At 39.1% G+C, this 10,079-nt stretch overlaps 1 protein-coding gene across 3 annotated transcripts in view; it reads left to right on the plus strand.

Annotated features, from left to right (window-relative positions):
- The window catches only part of SWIP (strumpellin and WASH-interacting protein), a 412,754-nt gene extending 403,570 nt beyond the window's left edge, over window positions 1-9,184 (plus strand). For all 3 annotated transcript variants that reach the window (XM_067141154.2, XM_067141155.2, XM_067141156.2), the window contains one exon: window positions 8,429-9,184. The gene's annotated coding sequence lies outside the window, so the exon portion shown is untranslated. The remainder of the gene's footprint in view (window positions 1-8,428) is intronic.
- The last annotated feature ends 895 nt before the right edge of the window (window positions 9,185-10,079 follow it).

Consider the following 10,079-nt stretch of genomic DNA (forward strand, 5'->3'; position numbering starts at 1 on the left):
AAGGTTCAGGAACATGGAGGCCAGAACATTGGACCTCCACAACCAATCAGTTTCCCTGGAAACGCTTCATTTAACCAGTTACGCACAGTCATTCCAAAGTGTGGCAGTGTACCATCATGCTGAAACCATAGCTGTTGCCGAACACCAAGTGGAACGTTTTCTAAACGTCAGGCAAAGTATTGCCAAGAAACGGATGATAGCAGGGCGCATTCAACTTATGCTGCAATAGGTAAGGGCCTAAAAGCACTCCTCCCACAATTCCAGCCCACAGGTTTATGCCAAAGCATGCCTGAAAGCCACATTCACGGGTGACATGTGGGTTGTGGTCAGACCAATAATGGCTGTTGTGATGGTTGAAAATACCTTCCCGAGTGAAGCTACATTCGTCACTCCATATCACGTTCTTTATAAAATGTTCATTATCTTCAACTTGTTGCAAAAGCCATTCACAGAACTGTACTTGTTGAATGCAGTCTTCTAGCCACTGGTGTTGAGTTAACATGTAATGATATGGATGCAGTTTTTCGTCGTGCAACACGTCAACAACCAGTGTTTGAGATACCTGGAACTGCCTTGCAATATCACTGGTACTTCGCCGAGGTGATTGGTGAATGGCTTCAAGAATGTCGTCCTCTGTTTGTGGAGTACATCTAGTCCTTGGACGAACTCTGTCCACTACTTGTGGACAAAGATCACCGGTTTCCTGCAGGCGTTGCTCAAGGTGACGAAAAACATTCTTATCGGGATGGCACCTTTGAGGGTACTGTGCTGCATACTCATGAGCAGCAGCAGAAGCTTGGTTATCGGATGCAGCCATCACTCAAAGTATATCGACGTATTCGCCGTTTGTGTACTCCATCAGGAAGCTGCCCTACATGCACTTAACAGGACCCGTTATGGTTGTGCACTGCGTGGTTAGTCAACTCATGCATTCAGTTGAATGGATCACACTGTCATGTGACAACAGGATGTCATGCTTACAAACACAGTTACACGATGGGAACTAGGGATCTGACGTCACACACACAAAAGAGAAAAAGAAAACCTGACGTAGATTCGAGCCGTAGCTCCATGGTGCATGTGGGTTTGATAACCCAGCCATCTATCAGTGAGCTGCAACGGCGAGTACGGTAGAGCGGGATGATGCAGGTTTCTCTATTCCATTCCGATGTGCTGCAGGATGTGACATTGTTGCCAACTTCTCGTTTTCGACTTATTTTCCAACAGCATCAGATCCAATTTGGCTATAGAAACTTTTGTCTTGCAGAGGGATGAGGAGTCGCATGCCAACCTCCAAGTGTGGCATTTTTTGTTCACCCTGTATATTTGGTGGACAATTATCTTCAATATCCATTTTTGCTTTTGGGATGAAAGGTTTTTCCCAAAGACAAATATACAGATTTTTCAATAGTTTCACCTTATTGAAAGTCCTACATCTGTTGTTAACTATGTATTGTATCGTGTGCAGACTGAGTCAAGGTAAATATTGATTTTCCCTTTTTCTAGATAATGTCAAAACAGATGTTAGTTCATAATTAAAGCAACTTTGATTGGAATTCCACGATACATGGTGTGGATTACTGTAGTCACATCCTAGCTCATGAACCTTGGACAACATCTGAGTGGCCTATTAAGTGGTCCTGAAAGTTAGGATTCTTGCATCCGGGAGATAGTAGGTTCGAATCCCACTATCGGCAGCCCTGAAGATGGTTTTCCGTGGTTTCCCATTTTCACACCAGGCAAATGCTGGGGCTGTACCTTAATTAAGGCCACGGCTGCTTCCTTCCAACTCCTAGGCCTTTCCTATCCCATCATCGCCATAAGACCTATCTGAGTCAGTGCGACGTAAAGCCCCTAGCAAAAAAAAAAAAAAAAAGAGTTAGGATTCCAGTTGCTATGGAATAGTTATGGCCATTTTGAACATATTCTGATTCACGGCCCTCCTTATGCTCAGGTAGCTAGGCCTATGCAGTCCACCACAGGTGGTTCCAAATCCGTTAGAGATTCTCACTGGGACTATGTGCAAGTAGGGCAGAATCCTGCTTCACATAATTCACTGAGCTCAAAGTTAGTGATTATTTGGGTAAGGGGAGATAACAAGGAAGAAATAAAAGTGTTTTTAACGAGTGTTAAAAAGGTGAAGGGCAGAGTGTAGGTAGGACTATTCATCAGGAATACTATAGCACACAACATAGCTTTTAGCACGTACTGTAAATGAGCAAATGATGTGGGGGAGATTTACCAGTTGTAGGAATTAGGACACGATTTTTCTCAGTGTATTCACCATGTGAGGGTGCAGATAAGGATGAAGTTGATAAATCTTATGAAGCACCAAGTGACATCGTAGTCAGAGTCAACAGCAAGGGTAGGATGGTGCTAACGGGCGATTTTAATGAGAGAGTTGGAAGTGGAACTTAAGGATATGGAAGGTGATGTATAAATGTGGGGAAGATAAGGAAGCTAGTGGGAATGGGAAGAGTTCACTGGACTTCTGTGCTAGTATGGGATTAGAAGTTATAAATGCATTTTTCAATCATAAGGCTACACATGGGAGGGTAAGGGCACATATTCAAAATACACTATACCTTAAACGACTGAATTCAGTAAATCTGTTAGAAATGTGTAGGTATTCTGGGAGTTTTCTGATGATACAGACCCCTATCTGATCTGTAGTTATCTATCTTGAGGCCTAGGATAGAGGAAGTGAAATCTGTCTGCAGACGAATCGGGTAGAAAATCTCTAGGATGGGGAATTTAGAGGGAAGTACATTGATATGTCAGGGAAAAGTTTCAAACAGGCAGTAAGCAGGTTTAGGCTGCAGAAAAACAAAGGGTGGCATGCAGGGATGCTGTAGTAGAAATAGCAAAAGAATACCTAGGAACAACTGTGTGTAAAGCTGGGAAAGAGCGAATGTCTTGTTGGAATGATGAAGCGGTATGAAGAAGGTATGTCAGAAATTACTCCAAACAGGACTGATGCAGACGGAATTATATGTAGATGAAAGAAACAGAACGAAACAAATAATTATTGAATCCGAGAATGTCACGGGAAGATTTCAGTAATAACAAGGAAATACTTGGTAAAGCAGCAGGGAAATCTTTCTGGACAGTGATAGAAAATCTTAGAAAGGGATGGGAAAAGCAAATGAATAGTGTTTTGGGTAAATCAGGGTGAACTCATAGTAGATCCCAAGGACTGGATTTGACAGGTGGAAGGAATATTTTGAAATTATTCTCAACGTAAGAGGAAATCTCTGTTGATGTCAAGTACAAAAAAGTGGAAAAGATGGTAAATGTACTCAGTCATCATAAAGCAGCAGGAATAGCTGAATTTAGACCTGAAATGGTAAAATATAGCAGGACGGCAGTTGTGATCAATGGTTGAGTGTAAGTTGAACGAAAACCGCTGTGTTTTCAGACAACATAGGGGCTATCAAGATCATATTTTCAGTATGCACCATGTAATTGAAAATTGCTATGAGAGGAATAGAAAGTAATGTTTTGTAGATCTAAAGAAGGCATATGCAGCATGCCTTCAGGAGCTAGTGAGTTCTAACCTCACTGTTAGCAGCACTAAAAGTGGTTTTCCGTGATTTCCCTTTTTCACGCCAGGCATATGCTGAGGCAGTACATTAATCAAGGTTACTGTCACTTCCTTCCTACTCCTTGCCCTTTCCTTTTCTGTTGTCGCTATAGGACCTATATTTGTCAGTGCGACATCAAGCAAAACTGTAAATTAAAAAAAAAAAAAGCATATGACAGAGTACAGGTGGAAAACAGATTAGCCCTGTTGAGGGATTATGGGATTAAGGGTAGATTATTAAAAGGCATTTACATTGACAATTGGGCTACAGTGAGAATTGTTGGTAGAATGAGTTACAGAAGATAGATTTATTTATCATTAACAGGTTATTCGCCCAATTACAGATGATTCAATAAAATCTTGGTTCAAGATACTTACAGGGTTAGACAAAGCTGTAATCTTTCACCTTTGTTGTTACTAGTTTACACGAATTATCTACTGAATTATTCATTTTTTATAATATTGATAATTAAGCCATTCTTACACTTGGTAAGTAAAATGGGTCCACCTATTCAATACAAGGCTAATGAAACATATAACTATATTTTCTCAATTAGTTACATTATCATCACAGTATTAGCACACAGGACTATTTTCAGCTGCTCGGGCCATCTTCAGCCATAAAGATTTAAAAAATTGGCATAAATAAAACATTGGAATATACAAAGACATCTAAAAGAGAAGAAACACGTTAAAATCAGTCTGAGATTAAAAACTTGATGGCACTAATGTCCACATGTCACAAAACGTTATACTGTTGATTTAAAATACTAGCGAGGTATTGTGTAACGTTCAGTCTTGACTTGCTTGGTCTTCAGAAATAACCTGTATACAGTACACTTGTATATGATCGAGGGGGGCATCTGTAATTATTACAGAGATGAGTATTGGCCCAGTAGGTGTTAATCTGTTGATATGGATCAGACCAGATGTCTGTAAGGAAAGAGAAAAAAGAAAGTCAAAATCTGAACCACTGTGGTGAAACTAAAAGGCAGAGAAATATATAATGAGACACCCCCCCCCCCCACACTCTTACACAGCTTCAAGGGAGTCTTGTGTCAGCGACGAAGTGCAGCACACTGAACATTAGATTTTAGCAGAGGCTGGCGGTGGGGATCAGTTTGTGGGAGGAGTGAGGAAGGGGAAGCCTTAAGAGAAAGTATGGGTAATGAAGGACTGGTGGGGGCATTCAGCTTTTTCTCTTATTGGAATTGTGTTCTTTGCAAACTGAGATGATTATATCACATAAAATGTTGGACTTCTCGGTTATCTAATTAAGATTGCAATTGGGGTTAAAGTATTGTTTTAGATGAATGTAGCAATTTTCAAGGACATTGAACAAGGTGGCCTTGTCTGTGACTTTTAACCCTAGAATGGTAGCGCTCGCCTCTGCGATGAACATGTGATACACTTAAGCTTCCCCCAATTTTTCCTGTTATTCTATCTCCACTTACGTCTGGCAGTGCCTTGCTCAATGTTTAGCCTCCTTCCTGCTGGCCGAGAGAGTGAACGGAAAGTTGAGATAAGTATTGTTTAGAATCAGTTTCTAATATTTCAGTTGTCGCCGATACAAAGTGCTACATATAAATGTTCACTACTTGTTTAGTCTCCAAGACGAACTGGTACTAATGATCACCGTATAGTTCACATTTAATCACATAACGTGGAATATTACACGTAGTAGTTGTGTGGAAATATACACAATACTCTGCATCTCCGGTATATTTTTTAGGTTTTTCGTTTATGGTCAGCAGTCTGAAATGGATTGAGACCTCACGGAAGGAGAAATCCAGAATATTCTCGTTGAACCTTCCGATGACAAAAGAGAAATTGACTATGTTGAACAAGATGATGATTTTGAAGAAGCGGACAGTGACCTAAATCCAAACTTAATACCCGATGGACAGTAGCTTGATACAGAGGAAGATAAAATGAAATGGCGTATTGTATGGCTTTTAGTGCCGGGAGTGTCCAAAGAAGAGTTCGACTCACCAGATGCAGGTCTTTTGATTTGATACCCTTAGACGACCTACAAGTCGTGATGAGGATAAATAGACAATGAAAAGTAACAATGCATAAAAACTGGCAAAAGTGTACGAGTCTTCACCCCCAACGAAGCGCTACCGATAACAAAATTGTGAGTATTGCTACCATTCTAGGGTTAAAATATCCAGGTCTTGATTGATAGACGTGAAATGGTGATTTGAGTCTGACATGTTAGCTCATAGCCGAAAAGCAGTTACATTTTTTGGCATTGACGTGTTGTAAATAACGTGTAGCGAAATTTCTCCCTGTCTGACCCACATATGTTGCTTCACATTCACCACTTTTAAGTTTGTGCACTCCCAATGCAGAATGATTCCCGTCGCACATTAATCTGGAGAGAACCGGGTAGCCGATACAACCACAGGAACATCTTGGAACGGGACCAGTATTGTGGTGGTGGTGGCGTCATGGTGTGGGGCGGCATCATGTTGAATGGCCATATGGACCTGCACATCTTCATGAGTGGTCTGAGGAACACTTAACACTCAGAGATACAGGGATGAGGTACTGAGACCACGTGTTAAACTCTTCAGAGGTGTGGTTGGTCCAGACTTCCTCTTAATGGACGATAATGCCCAACCGCACCGCACTGCTCTGGTGGATGAATTTCTGGCTGGGGAAGACATCGCATGGACTGGCCAGCGAGGTCTGCAGATCTGAATTCTATAGAACACGCCTGGGATGCTTACCTCAGTAGAAGCGGGTCCTTCTCCGCACATCAGGGCCAGTAATAAGGAATAAAATAATATTCATTACTACAAAGAACTTTACAACTATGGCCCCGAGTTGACTTTGAATTCTGAAGCATTCAATGTATATGCTATCTAAGGAATGCCTATCAAAGGTCTAACAAATCTTTCATCAAGAGATATAAATCAAGTGTGCTATTCTCAACAATTGATCATTTAAGATTTTATAGAGCACAACTGTTATTTCCCAAGAATATTATCAAGAGTATAATGGACAATTCAACTGTTTTTATCGATCATATGACTTAAAATTTTAACAGAATTTCTAAGATCTTATTTTAAATGTCATACCATACATCAATATTTTAATGTGTCTTTCCAATTTGTACAATATCTATTTTGTGTTCTGATATATTAATGTTAATTTATACCTGATGATGTCCCTTAGAGGATGAAACATGTACTAAATATAATAAATTATATATTGTATTGAATAGGCGGACCACTTGGTTATAATATTTAAGTTTATCTTAAATATTCACTACTTTCAGGAAGAGTAACATCTATCCACGACCTCCTAATAGACTCGCATGTGAGGGGTGTAACCTTATGAATGTTTACACTAGCATACTGGTTAGTCTCGCGCACAATTTCCGACAATAACTCGTCACAGAGAATCACAATAATTGAAAATCTTCAACCTTTTTGATACTTTTTATTTGCTTTTTAGCAAATTATTAATTATAATCAGTACATGTTTCGTTCTCTTTTGAGAACATCTTCAGCTGTTGTTAAGCAAGACTATTTGAATATAAATTATTTTAAAATGATGTTAAAACAATGTGGGGGTTAATGGGTTAATGAAATGAGACTGGATGAATACATAGACTGCTTAAAAACTATATCTATTCATTGGAATAGTTGTTAAAAGTTTCAACTCTGTTACACTAAAAATATCTGTCTTCCTGTTAAAAGCTTTTTTTTTTAAATGATTGGCTTCTTGACACTGTTCAAATTATTGTTTAATGTTAATTTCATTCACTCCCTCCAGGTAGGCTGTTATTTATTCTGAGCTTGCTTAATGTGCCCTAAATTGAGTCTAATGCGTCTCAATTTCATACTGTTGTTGGACTCCAATTCTACTGTGACCCTGGAGGAGGAACGTTTGATACGGAAAATGAAGCTGATTACTTGCAATAACTCGTCAGTCGTAAATAATTGGAAAAAGTTAAGTTCATTCAAACTTGCGGTGGTTTATAACCTGACGTACCTGTGAATGGGCTTTTTAAGTCCAAGTCAGTGTCGCTGTATTTCCTCCAGCCATCAGTAGAGGTACCAGTACTGCCATTCAGCATAATATTCTCATTATCTGGATTTTCATCACTCAACTCACCAACACAGTCTCGTTCCGCAATATCTTCCTCACCACTTAATTGAAAATCTCTCACTATCACTGAAATCAACGTCACTTTCACCTAAAAGTCTGGCTATTTCTTGCTCATGCTGCTCGAACAATGCCATGTTGCTAAGCAATGTCTGTATACAAACTCGCATGGTCTTCAAAGAATGCGCAGAAAGCCTGATTTCAAAGAGATTGTAACTATACATGGCTTCAAATTGTCGTCGAAGGATGGCAGTAGCTTATTGCACCTGTAATTCATGCACGCATAACCAGACAAAGGAGTTATATTGGGAGAAAGTCATGTCGGGCAATGCCCGAAATAGGATCTAGGCGGGATATTCTCGTTGTTGGGCATGGCCCGCCGAGTGAGAGCTAAGGGTTAAGTTTTCCATCTCCATTTCAGGCTATGATTGAGGTGTGCCTTTTTAAATGTCAATTTTTCTCTACCCTAGCTGTAATTAATAACAAGTGCACATACTGTTATAGACTTGACTATAAAACATAATAATCAGATAGAATTCACACAATTTGATTATGCTTGCTGACTTGTTCTTTCAAAGAGCTGTTGATCAAAATAAACCAAGCCTGTCAAGTGAACCAACAACAGCTATTTTGTCAGTTCCTTTCATTAGTTGTCAGACTTGTTGATAATGTTCATTTAAACAAGTTTACCTCCTATAATTTATGTATGTGCTCATTTCTTTTCAGGAAACTTGCAGAATGTTCCTTGGTTCAGCACGATTTCTACTACAGTGACTGATTTCTGGTGGATAAAGACAATCCATACGAAAGCGATAAGGATAGTGTAAGAAGATTTTTGCAGAGTTTATATGTGACAGTTCACATGTTAATGTCTTGAAGCACATTATGTTGACAATACAATGGTAACTGATAGTGAACTTGTTGGAAGAAATGCTTTTGTATTATGATTATTTTTTATATTTTTCATGTTACATATGATCAACAGAATCCTAAATGTGTATCTTTATGTATGTATGTAAATAAATTGTATATCAGTTACTGATAAAAGAAATGGTTAATAGCTACACACACAATTGTATCATTATTATAACTCTTGCACTGATGAGGCAGTTGTATGTGTTGGCATTTGTTGCAGGAAGCTGCCTTGTAGTTGTGAGCTTGTCTGGGGGAGTCCAGTCAAATCTTGTAGAACTTCGTAATTGTAATTGTGGCTGTTGATAAGTCACCAACTCATGGTCGACAAGTAATATTGTTTAGAGGTACATTTTAGAAATAATGGTAGTTGTTTTACTGAATTTTTAACAATAATTTTAACCTTTCAATAGAAATGTATTGCACTATATTTATGAAATAATTATGCCATATGTAGAAAGGTAGGTACTTTGAAAGGAACAAGCAACAGGACAAACACAATGTCAGGTCAGTGTGGGAAGAGGAAGGAGCTGAAAGGAAACACAAAAGGACAGGGACTATCTCCACATATTCATACACTGTTGTCTTCATATAGATGCATGCTACATGTATTCATCTTTATCTTTTTTTTTTTTTGTCTCTTCGATTTTCCTGTGTTTGGTTGGCTTTCTTCTTTTCCTACATTTCCCACATCAAGTTTGAAGATCTGTTGGGGTGGCCCCTCAGTGAGCATTGGGGCCCGGCCTTGTGATGACTCCAAGATTTGGAGGCGAGCTTGTAGGGGCTGGGAAGAGTTTGATGTGGAACAACTGGGATTGATGAGGAGAGTGTCGATCTGCTCGAAGAAGACAGTGCATGAAGATAGTGTCTCTCTCTCTCTCTCTCTCTCTCTGCTTGATTTGCATGTTCCTTTTCATTATTTGTTATGAAATAATTAGAGCCCTTCGACCTATCCTTGGGATATCTGGTTTTAATTCTGGACATAAAAATGCTTTGTTAGACTTATTCACATCTGACTGCAAATCAGAATGTTTACCATTTACAGCATTGTATCTGAAAGTTTATTGATCTGTTGATGCTTCTATATTCCAAGGCACTTCATAAAAGCAAATCTCCGTGCATTCAGAATAAACAACAGTAAATTTTCAACTGGGTCTGAATTAGAAAAATATCAAGACCATACATGTTACACGTTAAAGATTGCATTTTCAATGTAACTTAAATGAGAATAAAAATTGATCTAAGACTGAGTAGGGAGAGTGCCTTGAAGTTTTGTCTATTGAAGAAATGCCCCTCTCTGCCCTCTTCTCACTTTGAAGATTGCCTCATCCATGTTGCCTGAATTTTTACTTCTTTCCAGCTGCACTTCTTACTAAAGACTTCTTCCTCGCATGCTAATAAAATATTAACGTTGAAATACAGAATGTATTCCTTGTGCTACTGTACCATGTGTATTGCATCTCTC

This window comes from Anabrus simplex, chromosome 2 (assembly GCF_040414725.1).
Source record: "Anabrus simplex isolate iqAnaSimp1 chromosome 2, ASM4041472v1, whole genome shotgun sequence".
In the NCBI taxonomy this organism is placed as follows: domain Eukaryota; kingdom Metazoa; phylum Arthropoda; class Insecta; order Orthoptera; family Tettigoniidae; genus Anabrus; species Anabrus simplex.